This window comes from Trichechus manatus, unplaced genomic scaffold (assembly GCF_000243295.1).
Source record: "Trichechus manatus latirostris isolate Lorelei unplaced genomic scaffold, TriManLat1.0 scaffold00090, whole genome shotgun sequence".
Lineage (NCBI taxonomy): Eukaryota > Metazoa > Chordata > Mammalia > Sirenia > Trichechidae > Trichechus > Trichechus manatus.
Window position 1 is genome coordinate 8,007,595 of NW_004444026.1, and position 11,598 is coordinate 8,019,192.

Here is an 11,598-nt window from a genome sequence, read left to right on the forward strand (position 1 = left end):
GGAGTGGGAAATTATATTTGTATTATCTATAATCATCTAAGTATTGATATCTAGAATACATAAAGAACTCTTAAAAGTCAATAACAGACAGCAGGCAATCAATCCAATTTTTTTTAAATACATGAACAGGAAATTTACAAAAATAAATATACTCCAATGGCCAGTAAAAACTAGAAAATCTGCTCAATCTTTTTGGCCATCAGGGAAATACAAATTGAAATCACAATGAAACACTACTATACATCCAGCAGAACTGCTAAAATGAAAAAAAAAAAAAAACAGACAATACCAAATGTTAATAATGATGTGAAGCAACTGGAATGCTCATACATTGGCATTAGGAAAGTAAATTGCTATAAACAGTGGAAAACTGCTAAGCAGAACCTATTAAAACTAAACATATTTGCATGCCCTATGATCTAGCCATTCCATCTTTTGTTATACAGCCAAAAAAAAATGACTACATACGTGCAGCAAAAGACACATACAATAATATTCACAACATCATTATCTGTAATAGCTAAAAACGAGAAACAATCCAAATGTCTATCAACATTAGAATGTTATTGTTGTTGCTAGTTGCCGTCGAGTGGGTTCTGACGCATAGCGATCCTATGTACAACAGAACAAAACACTGCCCCATCCTGCACCATCCTCACAATTGTTGTTATGCTTGAGCCGATTGTTGTAGCCACTATGTCAGTCCATCTCATTGAGTGTCTTCCTCTTTTTCACTGACCCTCTACTTTACCAAGTGTGATGTCCTTCTTCAGGGACTGATCCTCCTGACAACATGTCCAAAGTATGTGAGCCAAAGCCTCACCATCCTTTCTTCTAAGAAGCATTCTGGCTGTACTTCTTCCAAGACAGATTTGTTCACTCTTTTGGCAGTCCATGATATATTCAATATTCTTCGCCAACACTATAATTCAAAGACATCAATTCTTCTTCTATCTTCCTTATTCATTGTCCAGCTTTCGCATGCATATGAGGTGATTGAAATACCATGACTTGGGTCAGATGGATCATGGCTGAAAGCAGAGAATACCAGAAAGATGTTTACCTGTGTTTTATTGACTATGCAAAGGCATTCCATTGTGTGGATCATAACAAATTAGGGATAACATTGCAAAGGATGGGAATTCCAGAACACTTAATTGTGCTCATTAGGAAACTGTACATAGATCAAGAGGCAGTCATTCAAATAGAACAAGGAGATTCTGCGAGGTTTAAAGTCAAGGAAAGGTGTGCGGCAGGGTTGTATCCTTTCACCATACTTACTCAATCTGTATGCTGAGCAAATAATCTGAGAAGCTGGACTATATAAAGAAGAACAAGACATCAGGATTGAAGGAAGACTCATTAACAACCTGCGTTATGCAGATGACACAACCTTGCTTGCTGAAAGTGAGGATTTGAAGCACTTACCGATGAAGATCAAAGACTTCAGTATGGATTACACCTCAACATAAAGAGAACAAAAATCCTCACAACTAGATCAATAAGCAACATCATAATAAATGGAGAAAAGATTGAAGTTGTCAAGTACTTGAATCAATATCTATGGAAGCAGCAGTCAAGAAATCAAAGGATGCATTGCATTGGGCAAGTCTGCTGAAAAAGATCTCTTTTAAGTGTTAGAAAGCAAAGATGTCGCCTTGAAGACTAAGGTGCGCCTGACCCAAGCCTGGTGTTTTCAATCGCTTCATATGCATGTGAAAGCTGGACAATGAATAAGGAAGCCCAAAGAAAAATTGATGTCTTTGAATTATGGTGTTGATGAAGAATATTGAATATACCATGGACTGCCAGAAGAACAAACAAATCTGTCTTGGAAGAAGTACAGCCAGAATGCTCCTTAGAAGCAAGGATGGCGAGACTACATCTCACATACTTTGGACATGTTATCAGGGAGGATCAGTCACTGCAGAAGGACATCATGCTTGGTAACATAGAGGGTCAGCAAAAAGGTAGAAGACCCTCAATGAGATGGATTGACACAGTGGCTGCCACAATAGGCTCAAGCATAACAACAATTGCGAGGATGGCGCAGGATGGGGCAGTGTTTCATTCTATTGTACATACGGTCATTATGAGTTGGAACCGACTTGAAGGCACGTAACAACAATACTACTAATACTAATATACTACTAATGCTACTTAATTTACTTATTAAATATTTATTGTTTATTGTCATCTCCTCCCACCTCACCACACACACAAACACACACACAAATGAACTGCACAAGGCAGGAACTTGGGTCTGCTTTGTGGCTTAGGGTCACTATGAGTTGGAATCAACTCGACAGCAGTGGGTTTGTGGTTTCGTGTCTCTGGCACCTAGAGCCTTGTGGAGCTACCCTGGCACATAATAGATACTCAGTATTTGTTGAATGAATGAGCCTCCCATTCACACTGCTCTTGGGATGATGTGCAGGAGCTGGCCTTCACACTGCTCCTCTGGCCTGGACCCGTACTGTCCCCAGTATCCCATCCTATAGATCACATGTTGCATCAGGCATTACTTGTATCAGCCACTCAGCTTGACATTCTCCCCATTCTGGAAAATGCTCTTACTGCACTGCTTCATGGGTCATCCTTTAGGTTCTAGGCTCTAGGTGAGCAGGAAGCACATCTTCTATCTCTCTCCTACTACCCATGGGCCCTAACACAGTGCTGGGCATGGAGCAGGAGCCCAATACATACTTGTGGAAAGGTTGAACAAATGTTATTTAAATGGAATTTAGAAGGTAGATTCAGCAGTAACTGTTTAAGAGCTAATGAAGGTAGATTATCTTCATCCCCAAAGAGAACTCAGGGACTTCAGAAAAATTCTCTTCTCACTAGCAAGCAGATTATGGTTGGAAAGTAACGGTAATTAACTGCCTGCAATTCATTCTGACTTTAAAAGTTCATTTGGTGCTCTCACAATGCTGGCCAGAGATAATCGATGGCATGGAGCAGAGGTGAGGGGTCAGCACACAGCTCTCGGGGCATATAGAGTTGGAGTCCCCTTGTCATGATGGATGGCGGCAACCTTCAGCTTTTAATTGCTCCCAAAGAATTCACATATGACTCCAGCCCCAAATCGCACACATGGGAAGAGCAAGGACAGAAGCCAAGGCAAGAGGTTTGGTCAGCAAAACTAGAATCACTCGAGAAATGCAGGAGGCAGAATCCCCCATCTTAGCCTGCCCTGTAAAAGTCTAAGTGATGTATTTTCTCCCCCCAGTTGACTTTTTGTAAGTGTCTCTCTCATAAGTCATTAATAACTAATTTCACAATCACTGCATCACGTGACAGTCAAAAAATATTGCCTGCGCTTTTCCCAGCAAATTTTAGTATTAAGCCAATAATTGAATCCAAATTATCTATTAAGTTAATTCTTTAGCAGACAATATTTTACACTTGAAGTCATTTTTCACAAGTACTCTGGAATGAAGTAATTGTGGAATTAGCGATGACTCTTTCCCCCTCCTGAACAAGTAAAAATAAAATTGCTGGGTTCAGCCTGGAGGGTGTCAAGCTGCTAGTAGTTCTTTTCTTTTATAGTTTGCCCTTTCCCTAGTTAGAACTTGCTCCGTGTCCTCAGAAATCGCCAGGCAGACAACTGGACACTGGTCCCCTGGAGTCAGTTTCATAACGGAGCTGTCCTGGGACCAACTCACACATGGAGTCACGTGTCACCTCCTCCACCATCCTCTTCAGCCAGGCAGTGTGAGACTCCCACGTATAAGAAGACTTTGTACTTTTAGTAGAGATGCAGAGTACCCTTGGGGAATCTGGTCAACCCACACTTCCATTTTCTGAGCTCTAACCTCTCACCCACAAGTAGTGGGTCCCTGTGGTCATGTTTTTGCCGAGTGATCCTGTCCCCACCCTTCCTCACTTGTCCCAACACTGACCATAACTGATTACAGCAGGGATGACACTGACTAGAGCTGAGGCACTGAGTTCTTCTGACAAGAATTTGAACGTGGGTCACCTGAACTGAGGACATGAGATTTTCATGCACTTTATACAGGCTAATTGCTTCACAACCCCCAAATTTTCATGGGTCTGGAAGGGTTTTAGAGACAGAAGAAGAACAAGAGAGGAAGAGGAGAGTGAAAGAGAGCACCCAAGCATGAGGAGAGAGAAGCACTGATAAGAGGACACGAGATTCCAGAAGGAGGGACAGGAAGTAGAGCATGTACACCATTTCCTGTTCCGGACCCTCCAGAAGCCAGGTTATACCTTCTGTCCTTGGGTTCTGTGAGATTCTGTATCCTTACGTGACCTGAATAAAGCTCGGCTTTTTCGTTTCTGCTTTATTATGGTGACACATTGAAAACCAAAACAAAACTCACATATCTAACAGTAAAAGACCCAAAGATTTAAAAATAATAATAATAAGTTTTTGACTGAAGGTCTTCTTGAGAAGTAAGAAAAGGAGGTTGCACCTAGCACCAGCAAAAATTTCTAAAAATGTTCTGAACCCTTTCTCTCCTAAGAGTACCACACCTCAGGTGAGCTTCTCAGACCTATCCACTCTTCTCTCTCCCTCTACCAGAGGGCATCTGTGGACCACCGCGCCCTTTCTTTGCAGAATTCACCACCATTTCTCCTCTCCCGCTTGCGTTGCCACCAAACATTGATTAGCAAAACAAAATGATCCATTCATTCATTCCAGGGTATTCACTGAGTGCCATTTGGAGCCAATGACAAGACAGGCTCCAGTTCACAGGGAAGGCATGGCAAGACACATTATAGTCCAAAGTGACCAATAACTTACCACTTTTTTCCCTGTCATATTTATGATAAAACCCCCACTTTTTAAGTGTCTGTTATAATCAACCAAAAGGGCCTTGCTCCAAAGAAAATTCCTACAGACTACCCATGCCTTCACCTTTGCTCCTTGTTGTTGTAAGCTGCCGTGGAGTCAGCCCCCAACTCATGGTGACCCCATCCACAATGGAACAAAATGCTGCCTAGTCCTGTTCTATCCCCATGATCAGCTATGATGGTGATCTGTAGGGTTTTCACTGTCTGATTTTCAAGTAGATTGCCAGGCCTTTCTTCCTAGTCTGTCTTAGTCCAGAAGCACCACTGAAACTTGTCCAGCAGCACAGCAACATGCAAGCTTCCACTGACGTGCAACTGATGGCTGCACTTGAGGTGCATTGGCTGGAAATCGAACCCAGGTCTCCTACATGGAAGGTGAGAATTCTAACTCTGTACCACCTGTGTCCCTCACCTTGGTTCCTGCAGGACAAGAAACAGCACAACAAGAAGAACATGAAATTTGGGACCAGACAGATCTGGGTGCGCACGTCACTTTCATCTTAAAAAAATAGGACAATGAAGCTCACATTTTTCTATTCAGCGTGATGTTGTGCTGGGTTTGGGGTAAGCAGCTTTTCCAGAATCAGAGAAGTTCCCTTCTATTCCCAGTTTCCTGAGAAATTTATTATGATGATTATTATTGTTATAAATGAGTGTTGAACTTCATCGTTTTTATTAGTATTATTATCGTTGTACGTCTTTATTAGTATTATTATCGTTATAAGTAGGTATTGGACTTCATCAAATGCTTTTACTGCAACTACTGGGATAATCGCATGATTTTTTTTTTTTCTCCTTTGGTCCTTCAATGTAGTAAATTGCTAGATTTTCTGCTGTTAAACCACCCCTGCATTCTTCAAATAAGCCTGGCTTGATTATGGCAATAGTTTTTAATAGACCACAGAATTCACCTCACTAATGTTTTATTTGTTTGGTTTCTTTCCCCCGTCTATTTTTATAAGTGAAATGGGCCTATAATTTTTTTTTCTTTTCCTGTCCTACGCTAGTTTAAAAACCACCAGTTGCCGTCCAGTCGACTCTGACTCATAGTGACTCATAGTTAGAGTAGAACTGTGCTCCACAGGTTTTCAAAGGCTGATTTTTCCAAAGTAGATCACCAGGCATTTCTTCCAAGGTGCCTCTGGGTGGACTCAAACCTTCAACTTTAATAACTGATTGCATTAATCATTTGCACCATCCAGGAACTCCTTTGTCTAGTTTAAAGATAGCAATTAAACTAGCTTCACTAAATAAATCTTTTTCTATTTTCTGGAATAGCATCTACAAGACGTGGGTTATTTTCTCCATAAATGGTTTGCAGAACTCAACCGTAAAGTGGTGTGGGCTGGGGCATTAAAGGGAGAGATTGGCTCTGATTTCAATTTCTTTACTCATTACTGGTCTGTTCAAGTTTTCTCTGTATCCTTTGCCAGTTTGGATGTTTCTCATTTTCCCAGAAAGCTATCCAATTCATCTAGTTTTTCGAATATATTGGTAACGAGTTGTTCATAATATTATTTTATTATATTTTTAAATCTGTTGTGTCTGACATGATTTTCCTTTTTCATTCTGCTTTGTTTTATTACATCTTCTCTTTTTCTTCCCCTTGATCAGTCTTGCCAAAGGTTTGTCTATCTTATTAATCTTTTTCAAAAAACCTACATTGAGCTTTGCTAAACTTCTATAATTTTGTTTATTGTTACTCTCTACTCTTCTATTCCTGCCTTTATATTTATTATTTCCTTCCTTCTTTTTCCTTAAGCTTACACTATTGCTACTTATCCAACCTCTTGAGGTGTTAAACTCATTGGTTTTCAGTCTTCTGTGTCTTCTAATAAATGTATTTAAGGCTATATATCTTCTCCTAAGTGTCATTTTATCTATGCCACAAATTTTGACATGTGGCATATTCATTCATTTAGTTCTAAATGTTTTTCAGTTGCCTTTATTATTTCTTCTTTAATCCAAGGACTTTTTAATAGTGTCATATTTTAGTTTCCAGGCATGTGGATTTTTTTTTATTTTTTTGTAAACTGATTTCAAGTTTCACTGTATTATGGGCAAAGAACATGGTCTATATGTTGTTGATCCTTTGGAATTTATTAAGGCTTCCTTTTTGCCCTAATTTATGGTCATTTTTGTGAATGTTTTATAAATAGTCAAAAAATGTATATTTTTCTGTATGTTAGGTATAAAGTTATATATGTGTATGTAACTATACATATGTATTTAAGCTTCTTAAATTGTTTAAATCTTCTGTATATTTAATAAGTTTTGTCTGTTTGCTCTATCAACTTCTGAGATGAGTATGTTAAAAATATTCAGTTAAAATCATTGATTTATCTATTTCTCCCACATTTCTACAGCTAATTTTTATGTGTAAGTACACGTATACACATATAGACATATTTGAGGCTATCTTGTTAGGTGTTTGTACGTTTTTCAAGATTGTTGTAGTTTTGTTATCTTTTATTCCTCTTACTGGGATATAGCATTCCTCTTTTTTTCTCTTATAATTTTTCTTTTGGTTTATATTTGCTTGCTATATCTTTTTCTATCTTTTTGTTTTGTCTCTTATAGAAAGTACATTTCCTAAAGTTGGTGTTTTTTAATCCAATTTGAGTCTCTGTATTTTGAATTATGTGTTTAATCCATTTATAAACGGATGTTATATTAAAAGGTATGTTGCCATCCTATTTCACATTTTCCATATTCTTTCTTCCCCCTTTCCCCTTCCCCACTGGATAGATCAAATTTTCCTCTGCTGGTTTTTAAAGCTCTACATTCTACTTTTATGGCTCTGGCACCAATTTCCTCTAGTTCTTCAGACCAAAAATGTTGACACATCATCCTTGACTCTTCTTTCTCTCACCAGCCCATCAGGAGATCCTGTTGGTTCTGCAGGATTTAAAACACATCCAGAATCTCAGACCTTACCTCCCACCACTTCCACAGATACCATCCTGGTCTAAGACACCAACATCTCTTTTTTGAGTTCATGTCATCACTTCTCACCTGGTCTCCAGTCTTGCATCTTTGCTGCCTAGATTCTGTTCCCAACACAGAGCCAGACAGAGCCTTCTAAAACATAAGATCATGTAAGACCTCACCTCTAACTCTCCAAAGTCTTGTCATGTCACTCAGAGGAACATCTAATTCCCTACAGACCCACCCCTCTCAGAGGCCCTCTTCTATCACTCTGCCCTCTGCTCACTCCACTCCAGACACATCAGCTTCCTGACTGTTCTTCAACCATGCCAGACATGCTCCTACCTCAGGACCTTTGCACTGGCTTTCCCTCTTCATAGAACACTCCCTTCCCAGATATCCATATTGCTAACTCCCTTACCAAATTCAAGGCCTTGCTCAGATGTCTCCTCAATGAGACTCACTCTGATCATCTTAAAGTTGCAGCACTCCCCACCCTGGCACTCCCAATCAATTCCTTGTACCCCACTTTTTGTATGTTCTTACCAACTTCTATGGTACCATATACTTTATTTATTATACTTACTGATTATTGTCTCTTTCCCTTTGCTCCAGGAAAGCAAGAGCTTTTGTCTATTGTGGTGGCCATGAGAATGCACCACAATAGAGATCTCCTGCTGTGAGAAGCAGAATTGACTGACAGCCCCAGCTGCTGCCCCTCTGGCTCCACCACCATGTTCACACTAAGACCACACTTCCTGTAGGCTGCTCCCTGCCCATGACTGAGCACAGCAGGGGTACTAAGGTAGGCCCACTCCAGCAAGATCCAAGACTCCTCCTATGGGTGACTTTGGTTCAAGGACTCCCAGTGGCCTGGCCAACCCATTCCTTGATTGCACTTAGGTGTGAGGCTCTTTCTACCCCAATCCTCCTTCCTTCCCCTTCTCCTTCCACAGGTGTCAGGTCTACATCACAGGCTAAAGGTTTTCTCTGCCTTTCCTTGCTCTTCCCCCAATAAATCTCTTGCACATCTATTCCATCTTGGCATCTTCTCGGTGAGCCTGAACTAATGCATCTGTTTGTTCACTGCTGTACTCTAACTACATCCCCAGTAGTGTCCTCTACTAATCAATCTATACTGTCCTTAGACTTAAGATAGGTGTCCAGTAAGTATCAATAGAATAAGCAACTGATAAAGGATAGGTGGCAAATCAGTGGCATTCATCTTAGTGGGTGTCCCAAGATCACCCTACAACACTCCCTCAAATGAGTTTGTCCTAGGAAAGGTGAAGTTCAGTCCTTCACAACCTGGATCTTCTACCAAGTTATTTAGATAAATGCTAATTGGAATGATGAGATTCAGGGTCCAACTGGCCAATGATAACAAATATTTGCATAGTGTTTTATAATGTTGCTAAATACCTTTACAAATATATTGTCATATAATCCTTACCCCAACCCTGTGAAGTAAATTATTACCTATTTTACATTTGGAGTCCCTGGGTGGTGCAAACCATTAACATTCTTGCTGCTAACCAAAAGGTTGGAGGTTTGAGTTCACCTAGAGGTACCTCAAAAGAAAGGTCTGGCAATCTACTTCCAAAAAATCAACCATTGAAAACCCTATGGAACACAGTTCTACACACATGAGGTTGCCATGAGTCAGAATTGACTCGATGGCAACTTGGTTGTTTTTTATTTTACATTTGATAAAAACATACACAGAGAGGTTAGCTGACTTGCCCAAGATCACACAACAGAGCCAGGATTCAAACCCAGATGTTGTGTCCCTGGGTCCACACTCTTCCCACTATATCACATGGCCCCCACTGAAGTGAGCCCCAGTATCGGGAGAGTGGGATCAGAGTGAAAGTGACTTGTGGAGAAGTCAGGATGTAATATGGACTTACCTCTAAGAGGCAAAGCAGGCCTGGGGAAGTGGCCATGGGTATAGCCTCGAGTTGCACAGCTCCAGGATAGAGTGTTAATGGTGCTCCCTGGAGTTGTGCAGCATGGGGGTCCCGCACACAAAACTGCTTCCCCGGGCTCCAGAGGTGTCAAGAAGACTCAGATGCGTAAGAGTAAAAAGAGAAAAGAGACCAGAAGGGCATGCGGACTTCTAATCAAGCCTGGGAAGTTAGGAATGGGCACTGAACAGAGGCCTCTAGAATCAAAAGTTCTACAAAGACGACTCCTCCCCACCCCAGTCAGACTGAGGTGAGCTCTCTTCCAATCCCATAAACCTGGGAGTACTTTTCAGGCCTGCCATAATGAGGATGGTGCCATAGTGGTTAAGAGCTACAGCTGCTAACCAAAAGGTCAACAGTTCGAATCCACTAGGCACTCCTTGAAAACTTTATGGGGCAGTTCTACTCTGTCCTGTAGGGTCACTATGAATCGGAATCGACTCGACAGCAATGGTTTTTTTTTTGTTTTGTTTTTTTTGGTTTTTATAATGAGGATATTTTGCACACAGGGCAGTGGAGCAGAAATTGTACAGCTAACTACAAATGCTTTACAGATAGGGAGCGGGCACCAGAGACGGCGGGAGGAGCGACACTGATGAGCCTCCCTCTCATGCACACAGCAGAAGTACCCTAATTAGTGGCTGGCCAGGAATTCAATTGCCAAAGAGCTCCAGTGAGGAGCATACCAAAACCCACAGCCCCTTTGTGCCACTAACTAAATGAGGTCCCTTGGTCCCTTCTTTGTTTGAAGACTGGAGTAGAACCTACCAGCCTCTTCTGCTCATCTGGGCCAGGATCCCCAAGCCCTCAGGCGTGCAGATGCTTCCAGCCCATTCCACAGTCCCAATGACCAAGGCAGCATCCAGAGCTTTCCAACCAGCCTGCTGAAGCACAATGTTGGGTCATGAGTGGGTTACAGGAATATAAGACATTGATCCCCAAAATCCTCACAGCACCTTGGCAGGCCTGGCCTCTGGCTGCAAGCAGCCCCTGCATTTATCTTAGCTCGCCCTACTAATGTTATCCTTTTCTACGTGTGCCATGATGTAGAAAGACGGAAGGAGGGGTGGAGGGAAGGAGAGAGAGAGAGAAAAGTTGGGAAGCTCTGGTTGAATCTCCTCCTGTCCCACCCACTACTAAAGGCCATCCCACTCTCCATTCATTCATTCATCCATCCATTTATTCATTCATTCAACTAAAATGCCAGGCACCTTCCAGTGAGTCAGCTGCAAACTCTTCTGCCAGGGGAGGAGCCTTCTTTCCTACTAATAAGCTATCTAATGGTGGGTCTGTCTCTTATTCGCTGGACCTCAGATCTTCATTCATAAACTAAAGGGGATGAACTGATTTTGTCAAAGGTCCCTGTTAACTCTGACATTCTCAGCATGGTGGGAAAAGATTTATGTAATATCAACAATTTATTTTCATTTACTCTTTGTTATCCTCCCACTTCCCCATCCCATTCAAGCAGCTAGGCCTTTCCTTGACCATTGCCTCAGGGGAGGGATACCACAGGAGTGAAAACAAATAGCCCTGGAGCCTCTTTCTGCTTCTGGTGTGTCAAAAGCTTGTGTTCTCAGCCAATTTAGAAGACAGTCTTGCAGCTCTTCAAAGTGATTAAGCACAGAGTTATCATATCACCCAGCAATTCTACTCCTAGGAATATACCCAAAAGAAATGGAAACATATGCCCACACAGAAACTTGTACACAAATGTTTATAGCAGCATTATTCATAATAGACAAAAGATGGAAACAACTCCAATGTCCATCAGTGGATGAATGGATAAACAAAATGTGGTATACTCATACAATGGAATAATAACCAGTGCTAAAAAGGAACGAAGTACTATCACATGCTACTGTGTGGATGAATCTTG